We start from the raw sequence: 13877 nt of genomic DNA, 5'->3' as shown, positions 1-13877 counted from the left end.
CTTCTTTCTTGAAGAAGACCACAATATCAGGGAAGTGATGCCATGACAAGCACATGAAGTGAATTTGAGTGAGGGGGTGCTGTGTTAAGTCACCAACTTCATTTTCTCCTCCAGAGCCATCTGGGACCAGTGGCCAGATATGAATCAGGATGATTGGAAATGGTCCTGGATGTGAGGCAATCAGGGTTAAGTGACTTGCCCAAGGTCACAAGCTAGTAAGCATCAAGTATCTGAGACCATATTCGAATTCCCATCCTCCTAACTCCAAGACCAGTGCTCTATCCACTGAACTGATGGTGCAGTGGATAGAGCACTGTCCCTGGAGTCAGGAGGACCTGAATTCAAATCCAACTCTCTGTGCAACCTTAGGCAAGTCACTTAACCCCATTGTCTTCACAAACAAAAAAAAGAATAACCCTTCAGTGATAGGTTACATCATGTCTCTATATCCAAACAAAACCCTGAATAATGGCCATACTTTTATTTCCACTCATCAATGAGTTACCTAATGAAATAATACATCTTTGAGAAACATGTTACAGAAAACTGGAAGCCTCATAGGCTCCTCAAAGAGGAGGCATTTCTTTCTCTAGGGACATGGACAAGTTGGAAAGACAGGCCAGCAGTATATCAAAAAGGTTTTGTTTTTGTGGCTGTGGTTTTCTGTGAAACACCAAAACTAATATGAACTATTCTTTCTTATTCACTAACTTGTAAAGAAAGAACAAGAATAATAAAACCTTTAGTTTTGATTGAGAAAGGTACCAGAATTACTCAGTGTCCCATGTAATTCATCTGAAAGGTTCCTGCTTAAGTGTGCCAGCTGGAGGAAATCATTATTTATAAAAGCAACAAAGCAACATTCAGAAAGGAAGCATAACATGGGGAATGCTGTGAAAAAGTTCCATTTGCAGAATCCTAAACTTCAAAAGTCCTCTAGTTTAGAGGTTCAAGTACAAGTAGACAGGTTTTGTCTGGACATTTTCAGACTGTCCCAAATCTTTCATTTATCTGGAAAACATATCTTTCTGCTATCTTTAGCCAGATTTTCATGATGACATTCATAGTCCCATAGAAAATAATACAGCTGTCCAGAATTTGGTTGGTGTTGAATTTCGACTTTGTCTTATAGGTCAGAATGAAATCAGAACTCGTGCTAAAACTTAATTAAAGCTCTTCTCTCTGAGGCAATGATGATGTTATCATGAGTTTTCCTAGGACCAGATGATTATATCCTTCCATCTCTGTCCTCTCACTCCTTTCCAATTTGGAATTTCCCTCTTTAATCAGATTCATTAGTGCAATAAGTTTCATGTGTATGTGCTATATGTTTTGCTAGGCACTAAGGGAAATAAAATGATTTAGATAAGATATAATTTCTGCCACATGAAATTTACCCTCTTAGTGAGGGGAAAATACTAGGTCACAGCTGTCTAATAGCTCTTGGGGCACTGCACCTACAATTTCTGTACAAAGGGACCCTCTCTGCTCTGGATCTGTGGTAAATTATCTAAATGAGTCATATCCTAGGGAGAATGACCTCTACTGAGATAGTGACTAGGCTCTTAATATTACTGGTTCATTTAGTCCTCCACCCCAAAAATCTGAGGGGAAATTACTTAAATACTTAGTTTTGGGCTTATTTTTAAGTCTTCCTAAAGGCAAGAAGTAAAAAAGGTATGTGTGTATAATGTAAATTAGGTATGGAGCAAGTATTTATTTCCTACTTACAAAAGAAATGCTAATGGAAACAAAGATCCACTGCATGAATTTATAGAACAAGGAACATTCAGTTGCCTGATTTATTATTACTGTTAAGATCTCTTAGGGAATGAATAGTTAAACCTCATTAGGATATAATATAATTTATGACACTGCTTTATAGTCATGGCCACATTTCATATTGCTTCTCCACTGTTCAAAGAACTCACAGTCAATGAAGAAAATCCACCCGTCATCCATTGCTCCATTCATTGTTCTCAGAACTTCTGAGTCTCTCAAACATAAGTTCACTCTGTAATCGAACACCTTAAAAATAATGCTTGAGGGGCGGCTAGGTGGCGCAGTGGATACAGCAACCAGCCCTGGAGTCAGGAGTACCTGAGTTCAAATTTGGCCTCAGACACTTAATAATTACCTAGCTGTGTGGCCTTGGGCAAGTCACTTAACTCCATTGCCTTGCAAAAAACCTAAAAAAAAAGAATAATGCTTGATTACCTACTCAGGAATAATGTTAAGGTGGAGATGGATCTGTTCTTCCACACCCCTCACTAGAAGTCTAGGAGTTACATAATCTACCTGGAGAGATGAAGGAAGAAAGAGCCAATTATAACTCCTTTTAACTGATTTAACACCCCTACTTAGCCTCCCCCCATGATATCATGGAGCATAGAAGAACAAAGGGACCACTTGGAGTTTTATTTATCATTCTAAAGTGACAAGTCCTTTCAGGGCTGTGCCACCTATGTAGTTGGAAGCAACAAAAAACTCAGACTTAGACATTTACTAGTTCTGTGAACCTGGGCAAGTCACTTAACTTTCTATAAAATGAGGACAGTAACACTTAAGCTACTCACCTCATAAGATCTTTTGAGGAAATTGCATTTAGTATCTTAAAATTCCATAAAAATGTGAGCTATTATGAAGCAATATACTGGACAACTAGATAATTCTCAATATCTTTTCATAGTCATCAGGTTATCTAAGGAATACATGATCTTCCTATATACTCTTATAGTTTCTTTTTCATTTATGTTAAATTAGACCTTTACTTCTTCAGGACAAAAGACACCAATGAGTAAAAGTTATTTTATTTTTTAAATAAGAAAAGGATATTATTTGAAGTTCATATGCACAGATTAATATTTTAACTGGATATTACACATTCCCAGGACTTCTGATTAATTCTGCATTAAAAAGTGTTGTGTTAGATTTCAAAGAATTGACATTTTACTTGACTAAATGGGAAAAGGCAAAGAAGACTAATGGGTCAGTAGTCTAGATCATTTTCATGAAATATTGACTGGGAAAGGGTTGTTATTTAAAAAAAAGAATATAATAACAACATTTATGCATTTTAGGAGCCAATGCAATATTGAGATATTTTTCTTTTTCCTATTCCTTTTGATTTCTGTATTCAATTACTGAAGTAATTTCTATAGAGTGTATGCAGTTGTCACATTGAAGTCCTCTGTATTCCTCAATAGCCAATACTTAATAATGATTGAATCTTTTGTCCCAACTTAAAATATTTTGTAATTTACATTATTGTTTCTAATAGGGGCAGTAAATTGAAATAGCTCATATTCTGCAAATAAGATGAACATTTATAGCTCCAAATACTTGTATGTGTAAAAGAGGAGACTAAAAAATTGAGCATGTACTAAAACCATGTCTCTAATAATGCTTCTAAAACTCTGTTGCAGGATCAAATAAGATAATAAAGGGTTTAGCACAGTGCCTTACATATAGTAAAAGCTAGATGAATATAGTTATCATTATTATTATTATTATTATTCTGGCAACTAGGTGTCACCATGGATAGAGTGCCAGGCCTCATCTTCCAGAACTCAATTCTGGCCTCAGACACTGATTAGCTGTATAATCCTTGCCAAGTCATTTAATCCTGTTTGCCTCAGTTCCTCATCTATAAAATGAAATGTGAAGGAAATGGCAAACCATTTAAGTTTCTTTGCCAAGAAAACTCCAAATAGGGCCAAGAAAACCCCAAATAGGGTCATGAAGAGTTGGACGTGACTGAAAAAACTTAACAACAAAATTATTATTATTATATTCTCAGGAGATAATATCTTGATTCAGGTATATAAAAGAAATATTCATGGATCTGAGACCTAATTTTCCTTTTGAAGAGATAGGCATTTTGGGAGTAATAAATCTAGGGGAAAAACAAGGACAATTAAAAGACAAAGATTGGTGAACATCACCAATCCTATGGAATTTAAAAAGAGTCAAAAACCTAGATATTCATTATGTGAGTGAATGAAAATTTAAGATTTTCTCTAATAGCCATCTTCATAGCTATGTGGCCTTATTAAACTTGGAACATGTCTGTTGTAGTCTGGAAAAAAAGTAAAATCAACAACTACACTTCTTTTTCTACATGTTTGCTGACCTTTTTTTTTTGGCTGGTAATTTAAGAGGAAAGAAATCATAAACTAAAAGGAATGGTCTTCATGAGGAACTGAAGTAAGACTACTTTATGCAAGATGAACAAAAAAGCATCTTAAGATAGAATAAAAAAGATGAGATGGATTGAAAAAACCCAGCTTGTAATTTATCAATAGTATCAAGCCAAACAATTTCTACATCTAAAATCTCTGATCTCACAGTTGTAAATATGAAGATACTAGCATTATGATTGGTTGCAGGGTTCTGCATTAGTGTTTGAATTCAAGAAGTAATTTTTATATGGTTTCACTTGGCAATGGAAATAGTTATGCATCTTCTACTGAAGTTAAACAGACTCAGAAGATTTAACCTTAAAAGAAATTAGATTGAACTAGTTTTCCCACCTTAATTTGATTTTTTTGTCAACTGATTTCTGACTTCAAGCCATATACATATTTTGTTGATATCTTTTGTTCTGTTTTTTAATTCTATGGATATTTCTCCAAAAGAACTTGTTTAAGATGTTACTCTTAAAAAAGCACACTTCAATGACTATTAGAGATATTGGAGTGGATGTTGTATTTGATTTCAAGAATAACTCAAGTTAACAAAATAGGATCAGTTGACTAATATGCAAAAGAAAAACTAAAAAGTCAAAATAGACAAACTGAGGAATGGACTAATTCTCAGAAAAAAAGGAAAAATTCTAGAGTGACTTGGAAGCTTAAAAGATAATTTATTAATTCCTCTGAAGTGTGACTTAGTTTTCTTAAAGTTGCTTTGCTTTGATAAATTTTTAACCCTTTTGTGATATGATCTGGTATAAAATCATATAGCAGAATTTTTATGTTCTTTGGAGAATTTCTATATTTCTAGAACAATTCTGAAATGAATTTTAATAAAAAGTTGCTAACTATTGCTATATTAAAAAAATTGTCATGAACAAGTCAATACAAATATCTTGGAGTACCGAAGACTAGGAAAGAGTAATTTTTATTGATGAAACTCACTTTTTCATTCACAACTATACCACAGCCTTCATCAGGAAAAATCCAGCTGAATCTATAACATCCAGGAATCTCGATCAGACAGTAAAATATTAACCCTAAAGACACTGTTGTTTTTTTTTTTTACTTTCTTTTTAATTTCTTTGAGTCTGGATATCTTGACTTTATTGAAGGAATCATAACTTTGAAAAATATATTAATATATTGAGAAACAGAATTATTTTAGGAGTATGGAAATTCTCCAAAGGAGATGGAATTCAGCTATATGACCTTGGACCAAATCACATACCACAAAAGGTTAAGAAATTTATCACAGCAATAGTAAAAAAAACCTCAACATGCTCCAATGGCCTGGAATTTGCCTGTTTAAGCCCTATTGAAAATCTGTATTTGGAAAAATGGACTACTGGTCAAAGATACACTTAACATACAATGTGAAAAAAGTATGATTATATGATGAAATAAAGGATAGGTTAAATTTTGTAAATTCAATACCAAATCCTGTAAAACAAGGGACTGTAACAAAATCAAGATATACATACATATATATATATATAATATAAGATTTAAGGTGCTTGGAATAGCAATAAATTTTATTTTAGTTAATTTTTGTTCTATTATGTATCTTTGCAAAGTTTGAGATTATATATGAAGCTTGAGTTTCACGAATTCATTGTAAACTGAGTTTAACTAATTGAATGTCCCAGTTTCTGGCTTCTAGTACTTCAGATTCAAGTTCAAATCTCAGTATGTAAATTAATTTCTTCAGAATAACCATTTAAAATGCTCTTCTGAGTTCTCTAATCCCCATTTCTCTTCTGTTTCTTTTTGTTTAAAAGCTGACTACACCTGGATTTGCTTTTTTTTCTTCTCAGCAAAGCCCCCTTATAATTTGTTTACTTGTCATTTAGACTAAATGGTATGTTGTGGTTGTTGAGTCACCAGTTTTGACCATCTCCTCATGACCTCGTTTGGGGTTTTCTTGGCAGAGAGATTGGAATGGTTTGATGTTTCCTTCTCCAGTTCATTTTATAAATAAGAAACTGAGGCAGTGTGAAATTGAGAGTAAAAGATAATTTAGTAAAGTTTATATTTATTCCAAATGTCACTCCCTTTCATTCTTTTCTTCTTTTCTCTCAGAGACCAAAGCAGAAAGAGGGACTAGCTCACCACAAACCATTCTCAATATCTCCTTTTATTACTGGTGGATCTTCATTTTTAACTCATGTAACCCTTCCACAATTTAACTCCTGGATATCTGTATTGGAAGGGTTAGGGCTGTTTGGCACTCTAGTAGACTGAGCTTGGGGAGGCCCCAAAATATCCACCAGGTACAGTCTTTTCTAGGTCCCTTCCTGATATAACAACTTTTTAGGCAGTTCCTTCATTCATACATGATTGAAGACATGGTTTCTGATTGATTGGCAGAATGTTAGTGTCTAACCCTGCATATCTATGTAAGGGCTTTAGCAAAGAAAATAGCATTTACATATGAAGAGAGGATCTTCAAGGAACTGGGGTATAGGAAGGAGAGAGGGAAAAGAGGCAGAAAGAATTTTGAATGGCACAAAATTTTCAAAATGAAGGACCAGAATACTTGGAACCTTGGACTTCTATGGGATGATAGGTTCATGATCCTTGACTTCTAGGGTTTGAAACCCTAGAAATTGTTAAGAGTAGACTTTCTCTGATGTAAGAATAGTTCAAAATAATCTAGTTTTTATAAGAGGATGCTAAGAAATGATTTAGAAAGCACTGCTGAAAGATCATAGGATTTTAGTGTTTTTTTTTAAAGGACTTTAGAAATTGTGTCCAATTCTTATTTTATAGATTAAAAAATTGAGAGTACATTTGGCTTTTTTGCCAAAAAATTAGTCAGATTGGACAGAGATTTGATTCTGCTCTTATGACTTATCTTTCAGCCACACTACAGTGCCTTTGTAGAATGTTAAATAGAAGTAAAGTCCCAGATGATGTTTTACACTTTAATTTTGTAATGGTTTAAGTCAGTTTGGTTTCTGATTTTTCCAAAGGCACTAAATTGTCAAGGAGAAGAAATAGTGAAATCTAAGTGAATCACCACTAGATTCCTCCTCATCCTATATTTTAAGTCCTGTAGCTGACCCTAGCAGGAAGGAAAGGAAAGATAGCCTCTAGGAGTAGGAAGTTGGATAGATTACCAAAATACAGTGCAGTAGTAGTATTTTTATGTAAAGGAGACACTAAATCCTTTCTGTATCTGCTTGACATTCTGGAAGACAATCACTTTCCTTGTGATACTATAATACTGGTGTTTTCTTTCATTTTCAAAGGATTAGGAATAATGGAATTATGCATTAGAACTAGATTAGACATTACATAATTCCTAAATTTCTAAAGGTTCAGTAGCTTGGAAGCCCACTTTCATTACTAATAAAAAATTAAAATTTTTTTAAAATTAATTATATTACTAAATATATATAGTCAACTCAATAAATTACATTTGAAAATTTATGTGAAATGATGTAAGGAGCAGTGTAATATCTGTCCTCAGTTGGGAAGTTTGGGGTTGAAGACCTACTTCTTTTTTGGGGGGGTTACAAGGCAGTGGGGGGGTTAAGTGACTTAACCAATGTCACTCAGCTGGGTAATTATTAAGTATCTGAGATTGGATTTGAAATCAGATCCTCCTGATCTTTTTTTTTTAAGGTTTTTGCAAGGCAATGGGGTTAAGTGGCTTGCCCAAGGCCACACAGCTAGGTAATTATTAAGCATCTGAGGTCGCATTTGAACTCAGGTACTCCTCACTCCAGGGCCAGTGCTCTATCCACTGCACTACCTAGCCACCCCTTCCTGATCTTTCAGCAGTGGTCTATCCACTGTGCCACCTAGCTGCCCCTCAAGACCTACGTCTGATATTTTTTTAACCCTGGTCAAGTCATTTAACTTTTCAATGCCCATTGACAGCTTTCCAAAGGGTAATTTTTCAGGTGCAGATCTATATTGGTATAGGGATTTTAGCTGTGCTCTTGAAGAATTTACTTTTAAGCCCAAAGAATTCCTTATTTTTGAAAGGCAACCTACCTAATTACATGATAAACTAAATTCTTTGTAACTAAATTTTAAACTAGAAGAGTTACTAGATTAAGAAACAGTGATTAAACTATATCTATATTTCCATATATCTATATACATATAAATATAAATATACTTTTTTTTTTGCAAGGCAAATAGGGTTAAGTGGCTTGCCCAAGGCCACACAACTAGGTAATTATTAAATGTCTGAGACTGTATTTGAACCCAGGTGCTCCTGACTCCAGGGCCGGTGCTTTATCCACTGCGCCACCTAGCCACCCCTGCATAATATAAATAAAGGACCTATTATTCTATAGGTACTGTGCTAAGTTCTAGGAAGAAAAAAATTTAAAAATTTAAAAAAGAAAGAGTTCTTGCCTTCAAGGAGTTCACATTGTAAAGGGGGAATAAAATATACATATTAAAAAGTAAAAAAAAGGACAGGGATACTAGAGGCTATCCTGCAAAAAAAGGCATGATATTCCTGAAATTAATACCAAGTTAACCAATGATGGAAAATGAAAGTTTTCTGTTTTGAGCCCATTATAAAGGAAGACTTTGAGAGTTTATTTGCTCTGCCCTAGAGGGCCTCCAAACTGAAGGAAAAGACAACTAAAGGAACTGAGGTCTTGAGTTTCAAAAGCTAAGTCCATTTTTATGGTGATGAAATTTCAGGTGATTAGCTTATCCTGGGAGAGGTATGAAGTTAGTGGGATCCAAACCACCAGCCATCATTTCCCCTGATGGAAAAGGAAAAAACAAGTTGACATATATTTCAAATTTTCTCAATATCTTAGTATTTTTTTTAAAGTTTCCTCCATACCTTCTAAACTATTCTGAAATTCTGTCTCTAGACTTTACTCAAGCAAATCTTATTTAGCCAGCAGTGCCAGCTTCAGGTAAAGTTGTGAAGTAAGAAAATTTCTGAAGTAATTACCTAGTTGTGGATTTGGAAATGGAAAATCTGGGTTCACATTCCAATTCTGCCATCTAGTATCTGTATAATCTTAGGCCAGTTCAGTCATGGAACCTCTTGGAGTCTCAGTTTCCTTATCTGCAATATAAAGTGGTTAATAATAATTCATTACCTAACTTATAGGGTAGATGTAAAAAAACATATTTTGTAAACTTTGAGATACAGATATATAGTGAAATGTTCAAATTACCACTTTCTCCTTTTCCTATTCCTCCTTGGTATCATGTTTTCTCAGGAACATGGTTAACTCATATTATCTAGGGATCCTCACAACGAAACATCCTCACCCAAACCTGCCTCCCAAACAACAATACCTATACATACAAACCTTTTCATTCACTAAACCTTACTTGTTCTTACTTTCAGTAGTGGAGCCAAGATGGTAGTACTAAGCTAGGAAGCTCCCAGAGCTTTTCCTGAAACAAATAAATGAAATCTCTTAACAGACCCTAAAGGGACAGAAACTACCAAAAAACAGTATGAAACAATTTTCTCAACTCATGGAGGAACTTCAGTCAAGGTCTGTCTCATGTGTGCAAAACTAGAGTAGCTCAGCATAGGTGAGAGACTGAGAAAGCCAATGGAAGGCTCTTAGTCACAATGCTACTTAGGTCCAGGCTCAGCAAGATAGTGATGCAACAGGTAAGCAATGAGTTTCTCAACCCTAGCTCGAAAAACAAAAGTTTGGGCCCCAGGAATGCTAGTGAAACAAGGGGGACTAGGTTGAGCTATCCTAATGCAGGAAACAAACTACTAACACCTGAAACCATAGGCAACACCATAAGCAAGCAGTAAACTAGGGACCTAATCCCTGGTCCCAGCACAAAAAAGTTTGGGACTATACCCCCTATACTATCAAAATGAGCAAAAAAACCAAACCAAAAACCAACCAACAAACAAACCACATGAACCATAAAAACCTACGATAAAAAAACAGTATCTCAAAAAAAAAAAAAAAGGAAAACAGAGAGAAAAGGCCTACATTTGAAAATCAAAGGGATTTTATGAATTGGTCTTAAATTCAAAAAGTCCTCTTGTAAGAGCTCTAAAATGATTTTAAAGGCCAAGGAAGAGAGGAAAAAGAAAAGTGTAGAAAATAAATGAGAATCATACAGTAAAATTGTGAAAATCTGAATGGGGCAGTTAGGTGATGCAGTGGATAAAGCACAAGCCCTGGAGTCAGGAGGACTTGGGTTCAAATTCGGTCTCAGACACTTAATAATTACCTAGTTGTGTGGCCTTGGGCAAGCCACTTAACCCCATTTGCCTTGCAAAAAAACCTAAAAAAAAATCTGAATGAAGAAAAATAATACTTTTAAAAGTAAAATTTGCCTTATGGAAAAAGAAATCATCTCCTTTAAAAGTAAAAATGGTCAATTGGAAAAGGAATATAGATCATCAAAAAGTAATATTGACCAGATAGGAAAGGAAAGAAACTCATCTAAAAGTAAAATTAACCAACTGCAAAAGGAAATGCTAACTGAAGAAAATAAAACTCTAAAAATTAGAAATGATCAAATTGAAAATAATGACTCTATGAGATACCAAGATTCCATCAAACAAAACCAAAAGACTGAAAAAAATAGAAGACAAATAAAGTACCTCTTAAGAAAAATTACCTACCTGGAAATTAGATTCAGAAGAGATAATTTATGAATTATTGGACTATTTGAAAGCCACAATCATAAATAGACACTGGGCAGTATCATGCAGGAAATTATCATGGGAAAACTGCCCTAATATCCTTGAACAAGAAGATTAAAATAGTCCTTAAAAGAATCCTTCTATTATTTACAGAAAGAGATCTCCAAGGAATATTGTAGCCAAATTTCAGAATTCTCAGCTAAAAGAAAATATTGCAAGCAGCCAAAAAGAAGCGATTTAAATTACAGGGAGCCATGGTCAGGATTACACAAGACTTAATGGCTTCAACATTAAAGCATCAGAAGTCCTGGAATATAATATTCTGGAAGGCAAAGGAACTTGGATTATAACTAAGAATCAATTATCCTGTAAAATTCAGTATATCCTTTCAGGGGAAAAGATGGATTTTCAACAAAATCAAGGACTTCAAATTTACCTGATAAAAAGACCAAAACTGAACATACAATTTGATTTTCAAACAGAAAACTTGATCTTCAAATGCAAGACTCAAGAGATGTATAAAAAGGTAAATGGAAAGAAAAAATATTAGTCATTAAGACTAAGAAAAAATGGTTAGTCAATAAAACTAAATAGGAAGACAATACCTGTAATTCTTGAAAATTGTATTTCTCTTAGGACATTATTAGACAGAGGATGTAGATATTTCTATTGAAACAACTTGAGGGAAGGTACTTGGACAGAGATTATGGGTATAAATTGATCAAGATATGATAGTACTTTAGTTCATGAGGTTTATTATTTCTATTGCAACAGCTGGAGAGAGGTTAATCAGAGAGTATGGACATAAATTGATTATGATGTGATGATTTTTATGGCTTTTGAGAACTGTATTTCTATCAGGACAGTTGAAAGGAGTATATTGTGTCAGAGGGTAAGGGTACAAGACTGGTATAAAACAATTAAGATTTGAAAAAAAAGAATTATACTAGATTAAGAAGATAGAGGCATTAGAGTATAATTAGCACCACATGAAGAGGCACAAAGGACATATTATAAGAGAAGGAAAGTAGGGAAAGTATAAGCATTGAGTAAATCTGACCCTCAACAGATTTGGCTCAAAGAGGAAATGATATGCATTTCTAATTGGGTTTAGAAATTTATCCTAACCTATAGGAAATAGGAGGGAACAGGGAAAAGGACAACATAAGGCAGGCAGCAGTCAAAAGTAAAACACTGGTGGGGTCGGGATAAGGGAAAAGGAGAAAGAAAAGTACAAATAGGAGCAAGATAGGGAACAAAAATGTTTTGGCACAAATAAAACTAATGAAACAAAAATTAGAAAAAATTCAGAAAACTGGAACCCATTTTCACGACTGTTTCTGGAAGATACAATTATCAGATGAACTTTGGGAATGTAGTGAGTGGAATCAGGAGAACACTGTACACATTAACAGTAACATTATGAGATGATCGATTATGATGGACCCACTTTCTCTCAGCAGTTAGATGATCAAGGAAAATACTGAAAGACTTGTTATGGAAAATGACATCCATATGAGAAAAAGCTATGGAATCTGAGAGCAGAGCAAAGCATACTGTGTTCACATTTTAAAACTTTTTTTTTGTCGTTTCTTTCTCTCTCATGATCTTTTCCCCCCTTAGTTCTAATTCTTTTTTTACAATTTTCCTAATATAGAAATATGTTCAACACAATTATACAAGTACAACCTATATCAGATTGCTTGTTGCTATGAGGAAAGGGTAGGGAAGGGAGGGTGGTGAAAAATGTGATATTCAAAAGCTTACAAAAGGATGAATGTTGTAATGCATGTAATTGGAAAAAAATAAAGGAAGGGGAAAAAAACCTTAGCTGTTCTATGTAGCATTACCTCTTTCCCCCTTCATATCCTAGCAAATTTATAGCCAATAAACCACTATGAATAATGTGTACCATTGACAATAGCCAAATGGGTTACTCTTCGGTCTGTGTCTGATGTTAGTAGGTTATCCCAGAAAGGTAAACACTTTAATGCAGAAGAATCACAGAATTTTGTATTTAGAAGGGACTTCAGAAGTCATGTAATCCAATCATTATTCCAACATAACCATGGAATAATTATTTAGCTTCTTCTTGAAAAGCTTCAATGAAAGGAAACTCACTCCCTCCTGGGTCATCCTATTCACTTTTAGACAACTCTAAAACCTAAATTTTCCTTTTAGTGACTTCCACCCATTGTTCTGCCCTCTGGGATCAACTGAAACAAGTCTAAGTCCTTTCTTTATTTCCTTAAATTTTCATTGTATGACATGGCTTCAAAAACCTTCACTATTCTGGTTGCTCTTCTTTGGATTCTTTCTAAGCTCATAATACTTTCCTCATACTGTAGCCCCTCTAAGCACAATTCTCAAAATGCCTGTCTGACTAGGAGTGCATACAGAGGGACAATCATTGCCTTACTATTGGAAATCTCTTGATGAAGCTCAGGATCATGGTTTTTTTTTTTTTTTTTGACTACCTCATCACAGCCAAAAATCACATTATGTTTTCTGGGTACACAATGAATCAATAATGATGGAATTTCAGACACTGTAATGTAGGAGTATTCCTGATTGTATACCTATGCTCTTCCAAAGTAAACATTTAAGCACAAAACCAGATGTGTGATCCTAAGAGCCTTTACCAAGAAAGCAAAAATGAGAGTCCCATAAATGAAATTTTACATTATCTCAAATCAGAATTGAGAAGACTGAAACAGATGACATCTTCAAGCATCAGATCTCTTACTTTCTTTTGGTTCCATATAGGTGGTTTCCCTTTCTTCGATGTTTTAAACTCCATCAATATAGTTGTTATTTTCCAACAACGAATTCACCAGTAAGCCACTTCTAGTTAGATTCTTCACTGGCTATATTGGTGGAAGATGAAATATAAGCTGTTAGGTAATAACTCTGTAGATTGGTAGCATTGACTCTAACAAAATAACTCTAATCTTCTCCATGCTATACAGCTGGCTGCAATAAAACTCTGCTGTCATTTTGATGGGTGAGCAGTGGTTTTGATTATATCTTTCATAATCATTGACCTTAATATGCCACAGAACACATTA

At 34.4% G+C, this 13877-nt stretch overlaps 1 protein-coding gene and 1 long non-coding RNA gene across 4 annotated transcripts in view; one reads left to right on the top strand and one right to left on the bottom strand.

Annotated features, from left to right (window-relative positions):
• Positions 1-13877, top strand: part of CCDC192 (coiled-coil domain containing 192) — a 392505-nt gene that overhangs the window by 220073 nt on the left and 158555 nt on the right. The gene's annotated exons all lie outside the window — the stretch shown is intronic.
• On the bottom strand, positions 828-13665 carry LOC141499899 (uncharacterized). The gene is made up of 3 exons (XR_012471795.1): positions 13556-13665; positions 9127-9243; positions 828-2189 (listed from the first exon to the last, which is right to left on the bottom strand). It is a non-coding gene; the product is annotated as an uncharacterized LOC141499899 (long non-coding RNA).

Source organism: Macrotis lagotis, chromosome X, assembly GCF_037893015.1.
Source record: "Macrotis lagotis isolate mMagLag1 chromosome X, bilby.v1.9.chrom.fasta, whole genome shotgun sequence".
Classification (NCBI taxonomy): domain Eukaryota; kingdom Metazoa; phylum Chordata; class Mammalia; order Peramelemorphia; family Peramelidae; genus Macrotis; species Macrotis lagotis.
This window is presented reverse-complemented; position numbering and strand designations above follow the sequence as displayed.